The 7,726-nt window shown below is 40.2% G+C and overlaps 1 non-coding gene across 1 annotated transcript; it reads left to right on the forward strand.

Moving 5' to 3' along the window:
* Positions 1-556: 556 nt before the first annotated feature.
* On the forward strand, positions 557-695 carry LOC116884110. Its single transcript, XR_004385841.1, has one exon. It is a non-coding gene; the product is annotated as a U4 spliceosomal RNA (small nuclear RNA).
* Positions 696-7,726: the final 7,031 nt, after the last annotated feature.

Here is a 7,726-nt window from a genome sequence, read left to right on the forward strand (position 1 = left end):
TTCACTAGAAAGGAAACACAGGCAATACAGGGTCTTCAAACCTTATCCATATGGTGGGCTTTCTTAGATTATGTATATAGACACCTTCCATATTTGTGAGTTATCAATGCATAGACATAAACCAATGCAAATTGGTATGCGGATCAGGATTTATATCTGTACAACAATATACTTTACTCCTTGTGAATATTCCCTAAACAATACAGTATAACAACTATTTTCACAGCATCTACATTGTATTAGACATGATAAATGACTTAGAGGTGGTTTTAGGAATACATGAAGAACATACACAGGAGGAACTTGGAGTTTAAGACCAAATTTAAGATACATAGTCATGAAAACCAGGATCTGGGAATGTAGCTTAATGGCAGAGGACTTGCCCAGCATGGCCAAGGTCAAGAGTTCAATCCTAAACACTGTTAAAATAGCGGGATTATATGAGAAGACATGCATACTCTGTATGCAAAACTACAATATCTTATGTGAGGGAGACCTTTAGAAAATACAGAGGGGTGAGGTCACTACCATTATTACTAGTTATTATTATTATCAGAGCTTTGCACAGTGGCAGTATTGTAGCCAGTGAGGTTTATCCAAGGTGCCATTACTGCTAATTGAAAACTATTATTATCAGAAGAAAACAGGTTAGATAACCTACTTAAATTAACATGCCTTGTCCTGCAAACAGCTGCTCAGAGATGATTCTGCTTACTAGAGAGCATTTCAAGCTAACCTTGGAAACTTAAACCTATAGGAATGTCGAACGTACAAAGAACAATCATTTAGTAATCAACGTCATTGTCCTTGTAAATGCTCTGGACTAGGAACTAACGGAGTTCTGGGCAGATGCTCTTTTGACCAATGTGGGATCAGAAGAAGGTTGTAAAGCAAAGCACGAGTGTCCCTTACAGAACTGTCATCGTGGTTATTTGAACTTCTTGATTAAATCTTTTCCATCCCTGATTAGAATATGATGTTCACATGACAAACAGGAGCAGGAATCCTAAAAGGACACCACACCCATTGACCAATGAACAAGAAGTGAATAAATGAAGGAGTTAGCAAAGTGGGCTTCTTTTTCTTTGAATTATTCACTGAACTATTTGGAGCTTAAGTTACTAGCAAAATTTTATTGTCTGCTTTGCCCAGGCACTGAACAGTATTTTAAAAAAAAAAATAACAACTACAAAATCAATTTGGAGCCTTTAACGACTATTCTTCCTAGAACCCAATGTGTGATTTAAATCTTCTTTTCATCGCTAACCACCATGAGGACAATTCCATGTGTCTGTCAAAGCAAGAAGACAAACATCTCTCAAATGCAATGCAGACAAATTGCCTGCAGCTACACACCGTAAAGGAGACAGAATGATCTTAGTTTGTACGTCTACATACATAAGAACACTTTTTAAACTCCAGGACAGACAACTTCCCTAGAGTGATACTAAATAATTGCTTGACATCTCTTTCTTCACAAAAAAATGCTAACACACACACACATTTACGCATGGCCTTTATATTCTTTTATACAAAGTCAAACCATAAAATAAATGTTAGTGTTTATAATATAAATGGCTCTTCACGGCCACAGATCCTCTGCAAAAATTATATCCTGAGCTTTAAATCAGAGGTAATAAAAATAATGTTATACAAACATAGCCATTGGCCGTGCATTTTCCCTTTCTTTCCTCAGAGGCAGAGGGTGAAAGAGGACTCGATGTGACTGTATTTGATAATTTACACAGGATATCTTGGGATATTTTTCTACAAATGATCTTATGTTGGGGAAGAATCTTCCTAATGTAAACCATACATTCTGGTTTTACTATTGGAGTTCCGCCTTTTAATTGACCTGCATGAAGGAAAGAATTGACATCTCTGATAATTTTGAAATACAGTCATCAGGGAAAAAATTAAAATGACCAGAAAGGTGTTGCCATAGAATTCAATACATGCAAGACCAGCATTGGGCTTGTTGCTATGTACGTATGATTTTAAGTTAAAAGATCCTTCATGAAAACGAGATAGTCTCTAAACCTCAACTAAAACTATATTCATCAGCTTTTATTTATTTATTTATTTATTTATTTATTTATTTATTTATTTATTTATTTATTTGTAATCAGATCACAAACCACAGGTTAGCTTTTGGAAAACAAATCTCAGTCCCTCTCTCTCTCTCTCCCTCCCCCCTCCCTCCCTCCCCCCTCCCCGTCCTTCTCCTCCTCCCTCTAGCTCTTCCTTTTTTCTTTCTCTGTGTGTGTCTGTGGTTTTCTTCCCAAATCAAATTACTACTTTGCAAAATACAAAACATGGGATATAAGGGAAATGATAACTTGCAGACAAATATCTGGTTCCCATATAATAAGTACAGTTCATTAATTTAGAGCATTTTTCTATATAGCTTTTTTGTAATCTAGAACACACACATAGACACACACAGACACACACACAGACACACACACACACACACACACACACACACACACACAGCTTCTTTTACACTATTGACTAATGTCTTAGACTCTCACTAGAGATCCAGTGCAGGCTTAGCCACTCAGTGCAGGCTTAGCGTCCTTGAGACATGATCATGGCAAGTGTCCATCTCATGGTACTCAGAGTGAATAGACTTAAAGGAGACTACTGGTATACCCACATGTCTACACAAGCAAATGTCAGAGATCCCTGTGGTGGTGATGATGCAGGGAGGTGTGGTTTTTGTTCCTTAAAACCACCTTCACCCTTTCTCCTCTCTTGGATGTCACTTTAGAAATCCTACCCTTCCTTAAGAATTAACCCGTGCCCACCACCTTCTGTAAGAAGTACATCCTTAAAGTAGAATTGGCCACTCCCAGCCCTGCAATCTTGCTTTTTGTTCTATGTTCTGGGAGTTAATCACATATGGTTCAATTAAAGTTCATATTGCACATAAAAGGGGAAAATGTCTTCAGTCCCTGCAGGGCCACACTAGACCTTTTGTTTCTTGGGAAACATCATCACAGCCGCAAGAATACTGGCATCTATTCACTGTATCAGCACTCAATGTGCTTATTAAATGGATGATTGCACATAGAGAGCTTGAAATGGAATCATGGGATTGAGCAAAAGCTTCAAGGATATTTATATTATTTATAAATACAACCTGCCAAGATATTTATAACGCATTACATTTCTTAATTCTGTAAGGCAGGTAGTACCATCATGAGCATGTGTGTTGGTTAGCAAAGGACCAAAGACCCCAGATAGCAAGTAAATCACTCACCTGATATATTGTAGCATATGGATGTAGATTATTTATGGTGTTCCATGATATTTCATTCTGAGAGCATCCATGCAACACTCACCCATCTACATTAGCATGAACATTTGGATTATTTACAGTGGTTTTCTACTAAAACCATAAAAACTAAAATAGCTATGATCAATCAAATCTTATACTTTCTAGGTCTATGGGAGTAAGAAATTTCGTCTTTCTGGCCACACTGAGTTAAAAATATTTTTTTTTGTTTTCCATGACAAGTGGGCATATAATATGTATATGCATATAAGTATGCATTTTTAATAGATTTTTGACTGTACTGTATACTCTAAACTCACTTATTAACGTCTGTTTTCTTAGTGGATAGATTAGAACATATGATGCTAAGGGCTCAGAAAATACTTGTTGAACAAATGAATGAATGCATCAATGAAAAGAGCTTCATTGCTTGATTTTTTTCTTCTTTCATTAATTAATGTATTCACTTTACATCCCGATCACAGCCCTCTCTTCTCTTCTTGGTCCCCCCTCACACAGCTCCTCCCTAACCTTCCCCTTCTCCAATGAGAAGGGGGAGGCCCCACTGGGTATCAACTCACCCTGGTACAGTAAGTCACACTTCAGGTCTAGGCACATCCTTTCCCACTGAGGCCAGACAAGTCGTCCCAGTTAGGGGAACAAGATCCACAGGCAGGCAGCAGTCAGAGACAGCCCTTACTCCAGTTGCTGGAGAACCTACATGAAAACCAAGCTGCATGTCTGCTATACATATGTACATATGCTATGACAGGGGCTAGTTCCAGCCTATATATGCTCTTTGGTTGATGGTTCAGTCTCTGGAAACCCCTAAGGGTCCAGGTTAGTTGACTCTTGGTCTTTCTGTGGAATTCCTATCCCCTCTGTGTCCCTTAATCCTTCCTTCAACTTTTCCACAAGATTCAGTGAGCTCCATCTAAGATTTGGCTATGACTCTCTGTATCTGCTTCCATCAACTGCTGGGTGGAGCCTCTCAGAGAACAGTTATGGTAGGCTCCAGTCACTAATAGTGTCAGAGATTGGTTCTTACCCGTGGCCTCAATTTGGAGCAATCATTGGCTGGCCATTCTCTCAGTCTCTCTTCTATCTTTGTACCTGCACATCTTGTAGGCAGGACACATTTTGGGTCTAAGGCTTTGTGGGTGGGTTGCTGTCCATATTCCTTCACTGGAAGTCCTGCCTGGATACCGGAAGTGGCCACTTCAGGCTCCATATGCCCCATTGCTATTAGTCTCAGTTACAGTCACCTCATAGACTCCCTGGAGCCTGCCCCATCCAGGTCTCTGGCATATCCTAGAGATGCCCCACCCCTCAAATTTCCATTCACTTTTTCAGCCCTCTTTCTCTGACTATCCTGATACCTGACCCCATTGCCCATTCTCCTCCCCATCTCCTCTCTCATCTAGTTCCCTCCATCCATCCACCTTCAATGACTATTTTATTTCCCCTTCTGAATGAGATTTAAGCATCCTCTCTTGGAAGGGTGGGTTTTGTGGAGTAGCCTGGAGTGTTTTGGTACGGGAGACAACTTCCTGAACAGAACACCCCTTGCTTCATCACTAAGATCAACAATAAATGGGGCCTCATGATACTGAAGAGCTCCTGTAAGGCAAAGGACACTATCAGTAGAACAAAATGCAGTCTATAGATTGGGAAAAGATCTTCACCAACTCTATATCTGACAGGCTAATATCCAAATAAGTAAAGAACTCAAGAAGTTAGGCACCAACAAACCAAACAACCCAATTAAAAAGTGGGGTACAGAATAAAACAGAGAATTCTTAACAGAGGAATTTCCAATGGCCAAGAAGCACTTAAAGAAATGTTCAATGTCCTCAGTCATCAGGGAAATGCAAATCAAAAAGACTCTGAGATTTTGACTACACCCATCAGAATAGTTAAATTCAAAAACTCAAGGGACAGCACAGGCTTGAGGATGTGGAGCAAGGGGAACACTCCTCCATTGCTGGTGGGAGTAAAAACTTGCACAACTACTCTAGAATTTAATTTGGTAGTTTCTCAGAAAAATGGAAATAGTTCTACCCCAAGACCTAGCTATACCAATCCTGGGCACAGACCCAAAAGATGCTCTACCATACCCAGGACACTTGTTCAACTGTGTTCACTGCTTGATTGTTAGAATTTCCAATGAGAGAAGGAATCATTGTGGCTATTTAAGAGATACTCAATGAACTATCCAGAGAATTGCATTCTCATCTAAGATCTGACAGTTCCAGGGTGTAAAATTCTGTGAAAAATCATGCAGTCTTTCTAATTTTGAGAGGCAACATTTATAAATGGAACAACAATAATTTATGAGACTATAATCTATGGATTAGCCTAGTATATTTATACAAAGGTTTCCAAATTACAAATCCATACATATGTTACCTGTCATTATTCCTCATAGTAAAAATCCCATACACTTGTGGGTATTAAAAATGAGCCTGAAGTAAATTAATTGATTTTTCACCAGCAGCCTTTGAGGTCAGGCACAGAGCCTAATAATGCAGCAGAGATAAGAGTCAGAGAGAGAGAGTTCAGGGCTTTGGGCCTGAGCTGGTAGACTTCATATGGAGGGTGTGTGGCACCAAGCTTTTGCTGCAGAATCCAGCTATTTTTAACTTTAAGTCTAAAGCATATCTTTTTAAGTAGGGCAACCAAGATAGTGCATGCATTACCCTTCCCCACCAGCCTGCTGCCTAGATGAAATATTCATCTCTTGTGTCAAAATAAGAAGTGAAAGATATAGAGAGAGTTTGGCACTAAGAAGGGATAGAGTCTTCAGTGGGTGAGTCCTTTAAAAAGTCCTGGGTATAAAATAACCATAGCAGAAATATCCATTTATATTGAAGTAAGCTTGTAGAGTCTAGAGAAACGAGACCCTTTTAGCTTGGATTCACATGGACAAGCACAGACTAACTGCTAGAAACCTTTTCGTCAGCCGATTTCCAAAGCAGAATAATAGAAATGACTCAGGATTTGGAAGTGGCTTTTCCCTGCCTTGCCCAGAGCTAACGGCCTTGACCTCTATTGTGCATTCTGTGAAATGGAAGACTGACAATATTGTCCTCCTGATGTATGAAATTACATTTGGTTATCTGAGTGAAGGTCATGGGTAAATGTTATTGTCTGGTACAGATTTCAGTGTTCTGAGGTCCTAGTTACAAAGTGGCCTCACTAGACTAAGGGAAGACGGACATTAATGCTAGCACTAAGCAGTAGTGACTGTCTCTTTCCCGCTGCTCCCTAAGTGTCCCCTGCCTTTGTCCTGCCCCCAGAACCCTAGCATAATTGCCCAGCTAACTGCTGAAGGTGTCTTACGTCAAAGCTGGGGACATTACTTCCCTTACTTCCTCTGAGTTATCTGCCTCTTCTTTTCACGTTCTTCTCAGCTGAGGCTCTACTCCATCTTTCTGAAATACTAGAAAGTCCTAGCACAGTGGGAGCCACAGGACTCTTTATCCTTTATGCTCCCCCCAGAGCTTCAAGACGGGCTTTGATGTGGACTCTGGATAAAATTTACATGGTCACAGAAATCCACTGAGAAGACTAAGGAAGCAAAAGCCTACATGGCAGTTTTCACTTCTCTCCAAACTGCACTTAGGTGTTATGACAGTTTTACACAGCTTTACATATCCCACAAATCATCTGGAAAAAGCACAAACCTCTCTCGCCCTTTGGCAAGTTCTGTGGGACAGAGCCTGGGCTCACCATTCATAGAAGCCTATGGAGAGGTATCTGTGGCTTTAATTGTCTTATTTCCACAGTGAGAACTTAAATACATTATTCAGAAGAAAACAAAAACCAGTGTGTTCTTTAAGAAAAACAGTGTTGGGGTTGGGGATTTAGCGCAGTGGTAGAGCGCTTGCCTAGGAAGCGCAAGGCCCTGGGTTCGGTCCCCAGCTCCGAAAAAAAAAGAACCAAAAAAAAAAAAAAAAAAAAGAAAAACAGTGTTTAAAAATTTTTAATTGAATATGGAAAATGTGCATTGATTGGTTCCAGGAAAGAAAGCCAGCTGGGGGAGCTTTTTCACTGAGTTTTCCTATAGGACCCCCTATATGACTCTATAGGGTCTTCTTCTTACTGCATGAGCTTTCTGTTCCTCTCTGCTCTTTTTCTTTCATGTTTTCCAGGTTAAATCCCAGAGGAATGTACCTTGTCTGGTCTAAGTGGCTATGACTACCCTTGTTGAATGAAACACTCTGCATAAAGCTTCCCAGCCTCCTATCAACCTGCCCTTAATTCAGATAGCAGCTAGTGCTTTGTAGAGACAGCCTGGCTCATCCTGATTCTTTCCAGCAGAAGAGAACATGACTGGCAGATCCAGGACACAGAGGTCTCAGGACCTCACTAAACAAGAGGGAGAGAGATTGCATTGCATAGAATGTCTCAGTCAGAGTCACCCCCACAAGTCTCACAGTTGCA

This window comes from Rattus rattus, chromosome 14 (assembly GCF_011064425.1).
Source record: "Rattus rattus isolate New Zealand chromosome 14, Rrattus_CSIRO_v1, whole genome shotgun sequence".
NCBI lineage: Eukaryota > Metazoa > Chordata > Mammalia > Rodentia > Muridae > Rattus > Rattus rattus.